We start from the raw sequence: 10859 nt of genomic DNA on the forward strand, positions 1-10859 counted from the left end.
CCGCTGGCCCTAGCGGTAGTACCGCTAGAGCTGGCGGTAGTACCACTGTCCCAGCGGTAGTACCGCCCCTGGTCAGCGGTAATACCACTCCGAGACTTTAGTACCGTCATCTTCGTGAGCTCCTTGTTCTTCCTCTCATATTTATCCATAGCTTTCGTTGTTGTGGAGGGATTTTAGTGTGAGGGACTTGACCACTTCGTGTGTTCTTGCCATTGCATTAGTTGCATCGGTTTGAGTTCTCCATGGTGATATGTGGAAGTGAGAAGTTGAGAAGCTTACTACCTTTGGTACTTAGTACCCTAGATATTGTTCTTCGTGGATGCTTCGGCGTCCTAGAAGCTTGGTGGTGTCTCGGAGCTCAATCATTATGGTGTGAAGCTCCGGGCAAGCGTCGGGGTCTCCAATTAGGTTGTGGAGATTGCCCCGAGAAATTTGTACGGGTACCGGTAACCGCCCCCAAGGGTTGCCACGTGTACGGGTTCGGTGACCGCTCCCAAGGTTTGCATTTGTACGGGTTCGGTGACCACCCTCAAGGGTCCCTTAGTGGAATCACGGCATCTTGCATTGTGCGAGGGCGTGAGGAGATTACGGTGGCCTTAGTGGCATCTTGGGGAGAATTGTGCCTCCACACCGCTCCAACGGAGATTAGCATCCGCAAGGGTGTGAACTTTGGGATACATCATCGTCTCCCCGTGCCTCGGTTGTCTCTTACCCGAACCCGTTACTTATGCACTTTACTTTGTGATAGACATATTGTTTATTGTAATATATCTTGCTATCACTTAGTTGTTTATCTTGCTTAGCATAAGTTGTTGGTGCACATAGGTGAGCCTAGTTGTTTGTAGGTTTTGTGCTTGACAAATTAAACGTTAGTTTTATTCCGCATTTGTTCAAGCGTAAACCTTAATTATTTTAAAGCACCTATTCACCCGCCCTCTAGGCGACATCCACGCCCTTTCAATCTCACAAAGTTCAGAATGTATAAGCTCTAGTGGTGCCAAGTCTCTCGCCTCTGCACTCCTACGAGACTTGCGAGGTTGCTTAGCTTGCACACACACTTGGCACTTGGAGCTCTTAACAGTAGTGAATTTTGGAATTAAACTTATATTGGCTAGCCACTTCATGCAAGCAAAATTAATATGACAAAGTCACGAACGCCAAATATTAGACTCATTATCATGGCAAACATTATTAATAACTTTAGTGCAAATATCTAACAAAGAGAGGCGAAACAAGCCTCCACACTCATAGGCTTTTCCAACAAAATTGTCTATACTTAGAAATTACAACTTTATTGGACTCGAAAACCAACTTAAAACCATCTCGACATAAACATGAACTGTTGACGAGATTTTTATATATGGAGGGCACGTGATGAACGTTCTTCACGCGCACGATTTTCCCCGAAGTAAATTTCAGATCAACCGCCCCGACACCTCAAATTGTGGTGTGTGTGTGTGTTGGGGAACGTCGCATGGGAAACGAAATTTTCCTACGCGCACGAAGACCTATCATGGTGATGTTCATCTACGAGAGGGGATTTCCGATCTACGTATCCTTGTAGATCGCACAGCAGAAGCGTTAGTGAACGCGGTTGATGTAGTGGAACGTCCTCACGTCCCTCGATCCGCCCCACGAACCGTCCCACGAACCGTCCCGCGATCCGTCCCACGATCTAGTGTCGAACGGACGGCACCTCCGCGTTCAGCACACATACAGCTCGACGATGATCTCGGCCTTCTTGATCCAGGAAGAGAGACGGAGAGGTAGATGAGTTCTCCAGCAGTGTGACGGTGCTCCGTAGGTTGGTGGTGATCTCATCTCGGCAGGGCTCCGCCCGAGCTCCGCAGAAACGCGATCTAGAGGTAAAACCGTGGAGGTATGTGGTCGGGCTGCCTTTGAAAAGTTGTCTCAAATCAGCCCTAATTGCTCCATATATATAGGAGGAGGGAGGGGAGGCTTGCCTTGAGGCTCAAGGAGCCCCAAGGGCTGCGCACCAAGGGGAGGAGGAGTCCTCCTCCAATCCTAGTCCAACTAGGATTGGAAAGTGGAGTCCTTTTCTCCTTTCCCACCTCCTTTTTTTCTTTCTCTTTGATTTTCTATCCTTGGCGCATAGGGCCCTCTTGGCCTGTCCCACCAACCCACCAAGGGCTGGTGCGCCACCCCCAACGCCTATGGGCTTCCCCGGGGTGGGTTGCCCCCCCGGTGAACATCCGGAACACATTCGTCATTCCCGGTACATTCCCGTAACTCCGAAAACCTTCCGGTAATCAAATGAGGTCATCCTATATATCAATCTTCGTTTTCGGACCATTCCGGAAACCCTCGTGACGTCCGTGATCTCATCCGGGACTCCGAACAACATTCGGTAACCAACCACATAACTCAAATACGCATAAAACAACGTCGAACCTTAAGTGTGCAGACCCTGCGGGTTCGAGAACTATGTAGACATGACCCGAGTGACTCCTCGGTCAATATCCAATAGCGGGACCTGGATGCCCATATTGGATCCCACATATTCTACGAAGATCTTATCGTTTGAACCTCAGTGCCAAGGATTCATATAACCCCGTATGTCATTCCCTTTGTCCTTCGGTATGTTACTTGCCCGAGATTCGATCGTCAGTATCCGCATACCTATTTCAATCTCGTTTACCGGCAAGTATCTTTACTCGTTCCATAATACAAGATCCCGCAACTTACACTAAGTCACATTGCTTGCAAGGCTTGTGTGTGATGTTGTATTACCGAGTGGGCCCCGAGATACCTCTCCGTCACACGGGGTGACAAATCCCAGTCTCGATCCATACTAACTCAACGAACACCTTCGGAGATACCTGTAGAGCATCTTTATAGTCACCCAGTTACGTTGCGACGTTTGATACACACAAAGCATTCCTCCGGTGTTAGTGAGTTATATGATCTCATGGTCATAGGAACAAATACTTGACACGCAGAAAACAGTAGCAACAAAATGACACGATCAACATGCTATGTCTATTAGTTTGGGTCTAGTCCATCACGTGATTCTTCTAATGACGTGATCCAGTTATCAAGCAACAACACCTTGTATATAATCAGAAGACCCTGACTATCTTTGATCAACTGGCTAGCCAACTAGAGGCTTGCTAGGGACAGTGTTTTGTCTATGTATCCTCACATGTATATAAGTCTTCATTCAATACAATTATAGCATGGATAATAAACGATTATCTTGATACAGGAATTATAATAATAACTATATTTATTATTGCCTCTAGGGCATAATTCCAACAGTCTCCCACTTGCACTAGAGTCAGTAATCTAGCCCTCACATCATCATGCGAATTACATTGTAATAAATCTAACACCCATACAGTTCTGGTGTTGATCATGCTTTGCCCGTGGAAGAGGTTTAGTCAGCGGGTCTGCTACATTCAAATCCGTGTGCACTTTGCATATATTTACGTCCTCCCCTTCGACGTAGTCGCGGATGAGGTTGAAGCGTCGTTTGATGTGTCTGGTCTTCTTGTGAAACCGTGGTTCCTTTGCTAAGGCAATGGCACCCGTGTTGTCACAGAACAAGGTTATTGGATTCAGTGCGCTTGGCACCACTCCAAGATCTGTCATGAACTGCTTCATCCAGACACCCTCCTTAGCCGCCTCCGAGGCAGCCACGTACTCCGCTTCACATGTAGAATCAGCTACGACGCTTTGTTTGGAACTGCACCAGCTTACTGCACCCCCATTAAGAATAAATACGTATCCGGTCTGCGACTTAGAGTCGTCCGGATCTGTGTCAAAGCTTGCATCGACGTAACCCTTTACGGCGAGCTCTTCGTCACCTCCATACACGAGAAACATCTCCTTAGTCCTTTTCAGGTACTTCAGGATATTCTTGACTGCCGTCCAGTGATCCACTCCTGGATTACTCTGGAACCTGCCTGTCATACTTATGGCCAGGCTAACGTCCGGTCTAGTGGATAGCATTGCATACATGATAGATCCTATGGCTCAAGCATAGGGGACGATGCTCATATGCTCTCTATCTTCATCAGTTGCTGGGCACTGAGTCTTACTCAATCTCGTACCTTGTAAAACTGGCAAGAACCCTTTCTTGGACTGTTCCATTTTGAACCTTTTCAAAACTTTATCAAGGTATGTGCTTTGTGAAAGTCCTATCAGGCGTTTCGATCTATCCCTGTAGATCTTAATGCCAAGAATGTAAGCAGCTTCTCCTAGGTCCTTCATAGAGAAACTTTTATTCAAGTAATCCTTTATGCTCTCCAAAAACTCTACGTTGTTTCCAATCAGCAATATGTCATCCACATATAATATTAGAAACGCCACAGAGCTCCCACTCACTTTCTTGTAAATACAAGATTCTCCAACCACTTGTATAAACCCAAATGCTTTGATCACGTCATCAAAGCGTTTGTTCCAACTCCGAGATGCTTGCACCAGTCCATAAATGGATCGCTGGAGCTTGCACACATTGTTAGCATTCTTAGGATCGACAAAACCTTCGGGTTGCATCATATACAACTCTTCCTTAAGGAAACCGTTAAGGAACGCCGTTTTGACATCCATCTGCCAGATTTCATAATCGAGAAATGCAGCTATTGCTAAAATGATTCTGACGGACTTAAGCATCGCTACGGGTGAGAATGTCTCATCGTAGTCAACTCCTTGAACTTGTGAAAAACCTTTTGCCACAAGTCGAGCTTTATAAACGGTCACATTGTCGTCAGCATCCGTCTTCTTCTTAAAGATCCATTTGTTCTGAATAGCCTTGCGGCCCTCAGGTAGTACTTCCAAAGTACACACTTTGTTTTCATACATGGATCCTATCTCGGACTTCATGGCCTCCACCCATTTGTTGGAATCTGGGACCACCATTGCTTCTTCATAATTTGCAGGTTCATTGTTGTCTAACAACATGATTGACAAAACGGGATTACCGTACCACTCTCGAGCAGCACGTGGTCTCGTCGACCTGCGTGGTTCGATAGGAACTTGAACCGGAGTTTCATGATCATCATCGTTAACTTCCTCCTCAACCGGCGTCACAACGACATTGGTTTCCCCTTGCCCTGCGCCACCATCCAGAGGGATGAGAGGTTCGACAACCTCATCAAGTTCTATCTTCCTCCCACTCAATTCTCTCGAGAGAAACTCCTTCTCGACAAAGGCTCCGTTTTTAGCAACAAACACTTTTCCCTCGGATTTGAGATAGAAGGTGTACCCAACTATCTCTTTTGGGTAACCTATGAATATGCACTTTTCCGCTTTGGGTTCCAGCTTTTCAGGCTGAAGCTTTTTGACATAAGCATCACATCCCCAAACTTTAAGAAACGACAACCTTGGCCTTTTGCCATACCACAGTTCGTATGGTGTCGTCTCAACGGATTTTGATGGTGCCCTATTTAAAGTGAATGCAGCTGTGTCTAATGCATAACCCCAAAACGATAACGGCAAATCGGTAAGAGACATCATAGATCGCACCATCTCTAATAAAGTACGATTACGACGTTCGGACACACCATTACGCTGTGGTGTTCCAGGCGGTGTCATCTGTGAAACAATTCCACATTGTCTTAAGTGAGCACCAAACTCGAAACTTAGATATTCACCCCCACGATCAGACCGTAGGAACTTGATCTTCTTGTTACGATGATTTTCAACTTCACTCTGAAATTGTTTGAACTTTTCAAATGTTTCAGACTTGTGCTTCATTAAGTAGACATAACCATATCTACTCAAATCGTCAGTGAAGGTGAGAAAATAACAATATCTGCCGCGTGCCTCCACGCTCATCGGACCGCACACATCAGTATGTATGATTTCCAATAAGTCACTGGCACGCTCCATTGTTCCGGAGAACGGAGTTTTAGTCATCTTGCCCATGAGGCATGGTTCGCACATGTCAAGTGAATCAAAGTCAAGTGACTCCAAAAGTCCATCGGTATGGAGTTTCTTCATGTGCTTTACACCAATATGACCTAAGCGGCAGTGCCACAATAACATGGCGCTATCATTGTTAACTCTAACTCTTTTGGTCTCAATGTTATGTATATGTGTATCACTATCAAGATTCAATATGAACAATCCTCTCACATTGGGTGCATGACCATAAAAGATGTTACTCATAGAAATAGAACAACCATTATTCTCTGACTTAAAAGAGTAACCGTCTCGCAATAAACAAGATCCAGATATAATGTTCATGCTCAACACAGGCACTAAATAACAATTATTCAAGTTCATAACTAATCCTGATGGTAACTGAAGTGAAACTGTGCCGACGGCGATTGCATCAACCTTGGAACCATTTCCTACGCGCATCGTCACTTCATCTTTCGCCAGCCTTCGCCTATTCCGCAGTTCCTATTTCGAGTTGCAAATATGAGCAACAGAACCGGTATCGAATACCCAGGCACTACTACGAGAGCTGGTTAAGTACACATCAATAACATGTATATCAAATATACCTGATTTTTCTTTGGCCGCCTTCTTATCAGCCAGATACTTGGGGCAGTTGCGCTTCCAGTGACCCATACCCTTGCAATAGTAGCACTCTGTTTCAGGCTTAGGTCCATCTTTGGGTTTCTTCGTCGGATTGGCAACAGGCTTGCCGCTCTTCTTTGAATTGCCCTTCTTGCCTTTGCTGTTTGTCTTGAAAGTAGTGGTCTTATTCACCATCAACACTTGATGCTCTTTACGGAGTTCAGACTCTGCGACTTTGAGCATCGCAAACAACTCGCCGGGTGACTTGTTCATCCCTTGCATGTTGTAGTTCAACACAAAGCCCTTATAGCTTGGCGGCAGTGATTGAAGAATTCTGTCAGTGATAGCCTCTTGCGGGAGTTCAATCCCCAGCTCAGCTAGACGGTTTGAGTACCCAGACATTTTGAGCACATGTTCACTGACAAACGAATTCTCCTCCATCTTGCAAGCATAGAATTTATCGGAGGTCTCATACCTCTCGATCCGGGCGTTCTTCTGAAAGATAAACTTCAACTCCTCGAACATCTAATATGCTCCATGACGCTCAAAGCGACGTTGAATTCCCGGTTCTAAGCCATACAAGACTGCACATTGAACTACTGAGTAGTCCTCCTTACATGTTAACCAAGCGTTCTTAGCATCCTCGTCAGCCGTAGCGGGTGGTTCATATCCTAGCGCAGCATTAAGGACATAATCCTTCTTCCCATCTTGTAGGATCAACTTAAGATTACGAGCCCAATCTACAAAGTTGCTTCCATCATCTTTCAACTTAGCTTTCTCTAGGAACGTATTAAAATTCAGGGTGACTATCGCGTGAGCCATGATCTACAACACAAATATATTCAAAGTGGACTTAGACTATGTTCAAGATAATTAGAGTTTAACTTAATCAAATTACTTGCTAAACTCCCACTCAAAAAAGTACATCTCTCTAGTCATTTGAGTGGTTCATGACCCACTTACACTAGCTCAAGTCCGATCATCACGTGAGTTGAGTATAGTTTCAGTGGTAAGCATCCCTATGCTAATCATATCAACTATATGATTCATGATCGACCTTTCGGTCTCATGTGTTCCGAGGCCATATCTGCACATGCTAGGCTCATCAAGATTAACCCGAGTGTTCCACGTGTGCAACTGTTTTGCACCCGTTGTATGTGAACGTTGAGTCTATCACACCCGATCATCACGTGGTGTCTCGAAACGACGAACTGTAGCAACGATGCACAGTCGGGGAGAACACAATTTCGTCTTGAAATTTTAGTGAGAGATCACCTCATAATGCTACCGTCGTTCTAAGCAAAATAAGGTGCATAAAAGGATTAACATCACATGCAATTCATAAGTGACATGATATGGCCATCATCACGTGCTCCTTGATCTCCATCACCAGAGCACCGGCACGATCTTCTTGTCACCGGCGCCACACCATGATCTCCATCAATGTGTCGCCATCGGGGTTGTCGTGCTACTCATGCTATTGCTACTAAAGCTACATCCTAGCAAAATAGTAAACGCATCTGCAAGCACAAACGTTAGTTTAAAGACAACCCTATGGCTCCTGCCGGTTGCCGTACCATCGACGTGCAAGTCGATATTATCTATTACAACATGATCATCTCATACATCCAATATATCATATCACATCGTTGGCCATATCACATCACAAGCATACCCTGCAAAAACAAGTTAGACGTCCTCTAATTTTGTTGTTGCATGTTTTACGTGGTGACCTTGGGTATTTAGTAGGATCGCATCTTACTTACGCAAACACCACAACAAAGATATATGAATTGCTATTTAACCTTATACAAGGACCTCCTTGGTCAAATCCGATTCAACTAAAGTTGGAGAAACCGACACTTGCCAGTCATCTTTGAGCAAGGGGGTTACTCGTAGCGATGAAACCAGTCTCTCGTAAGCGTACGAGTAATGTCGGTCCAAGCCGCTTCAATCCAACAATACCGCGGAATCAAGAAAAGACTAAGGAGGGCAGCAAAACGCACATCACCGCCCACAAAAACTTTTGTGTTCTACTCGAGAAGACATCTACGCATGAACCTAGCTCATGATGCCACTGTTGGGGAACGTCGCATGGGAAACAAAATTTTCCTACGCGCACGAAGACCTATCATGGTGATGTTCATTTACGAGAGGGGATTTCCGATCTACGTACCCTTGTAGATCACACAGCAGAAGCGTTAGTGAACGCGATTGATGTACTGGAACGTCCTCACGTCCCTCGATCCGCCCCGCGAACCATCCCGCGATCCGTCCCACGATCCGTCCCACGATCTAGTGTCGAACGGACGGCACCTCCGCATTCAGCACACGTACAGCTCGACGATGATCTCGGCCTTCTTGATCCAGCAAGAGAGACGGAGAGGTAGATGAGTTCTCCGGCAGCGTGACGGTGCTCCGGAGGTTGGTGGTGATCTGATCTCGGCAGGGCTCCGCCCGAGCTCCGTAGAAACGCGATCTAGAGGTAAAACCGTGGAGGTATGTGGTCAGGCTGCCTTTGAAAAGTTGTCTCAAATCAGCCCTAATTGCTCCATATATATAGGAGGAGGGAGGGGAGGCTTTCCTTGAGGCTCAAGGAGCCCCAAGGGCTGCGCACCAAGGGGAGGAGTCCTCCTCCTCCAATCCTAGTCCAACTAGGATTGGAAAGTGGAGTCCTTCTCTCCTTTCCCACCTCCTTTTTTTTCTTTCTCTTTGATTTTCTATCCTTGGCGCATAGGGCCCTCTTGGGCTATCCCACCAGCCCACCAAGGGCTGTTGCGCCACCCCAAGGCCTATGGGCTTCCCCGGGGTGGGTTGCCCCCCCCCCCCCCCGGTGAACATCCGGAACCCATTCGTCATTCCCGGTACATTCCCGGTAACTCCGAAAACCTTCCGGTAATCAAATGAGGTCATCCTATATATCAATCTTCGTTTCCGGACCATTCCGGAAACCCTCGTGACGTCCTTGATCTCATCCGGGACTCCGAACAACATTCGGTAACCAACCATATAACTCAAATACGCATAAAACAACGTCGAACCTTAAGTGTGCACACCCTGCGGGTTCAAGAACTATGTAGATATGACCCGAGTGACTCCTCGGTCAATATCCAATAGCGGGACCTGGATGCCCATATTGGATCCCACATATTCTACGAAGATCTTATTGTTTGAACCTCAGTGCCAAGGATTCATATAATCCCGTATGTCATTCCCTTTGTCCTTCGGTATGTTACTTGCCCGAGATTCGATCGTCAGTATCCGCATACCTATTTCAATCTCGTTTACCGGCAAGTCTCTTTACTCGTTCCGTAATACAAGATCCTGCAACTTACACTAAGTCACATTGCTTGCAAGGCTTGTGTGTGATGTTGTATTACCGAGTGGGCCCCGAGATACCTCTCCGTCACACGGAGTGACAAATCCCAGTCCCGATCCATACTAACTCAACGAACACCTTCGAAGATACCCGTAGAGCATCTTTATAGTCACCCAGTTACGTTGCGACGTTTGATACACACAAAGCATTCCTCCGGTGTCAGTGAGTTATATGATCTCATGGTCATAGGAACAAATACTTGACACGCAGAAAACAGTAGCAACGAAATGACACGATCAACATGCTACGTCTATTAGTTTGGGTCTAGTCCATCACGTGATTCTTCTAATGACGTGATCCAGTTATCAAGCAACAACACCTTGTATATAATCAGAAGACCCTGACTATCTTTGATCAACTGGCTAGCCAACTAGAGGCTTGCTAGGGACAGTGTTTTGTCTATGTATCCACACATGTATATAAGTATTCATTCAATACAATTATAGCATGGATAATAAACGATTATCTTGATACAGGAATTATAATAATAACTATATTTATTATTGCCTCGAGGGCATAATTCGAACAGTGTGACCCGTTCTCCATCAGCACGGGGCAAGTCCGTGTGACCTGATAAGAAGAAAACATGGAGGCATCTACACAAACATGTACATTGGCACCGATGTCAATTAGCCAATCTCGAGAGTGACAAACTGAAAGGATGGTAGGAAAAATACCGTACCCAAAATCCTTCATATATATATCAGTGTCGCCCATGACAAGATTAGGGGACTTGTCGCTCTTCCCAAGTTCGCGCTCCTCATAGCGGTTGGGACATCTTGGAGCCCAGTGATTTGGATCATCGCAGACATGGCATAGTCCCTCCCCCTTCTTATGGGAATTCTTCTTGAAGTTGGTAGAGTGTGACGGTTTTTTCTTCGCAACAAACTTGCCTTTGCCCTAGTTTTGTTCTTGTTGAGATGGAAGTTCCTCTTATGTACCATGTGGGCACTAGAAGCTCCCTCAACACCTCAAGCACGTGTGTCATTTG

This window comes from Hordeum vulgare, chromosome 4H, assembly GCF_904849725.1.
Source record: "Hordeum vulgare subsp. vulgare chromosome 4H, MorexV3_pseudomolecules_assembly, whole genome shotgun sequence".
Lineage (NCBI taxonomy): Eukaryota > Viridiplantae > Streptophyta > Magnoliopsida > Poales > Poaceae > Hordeum > Hordeum vulgare.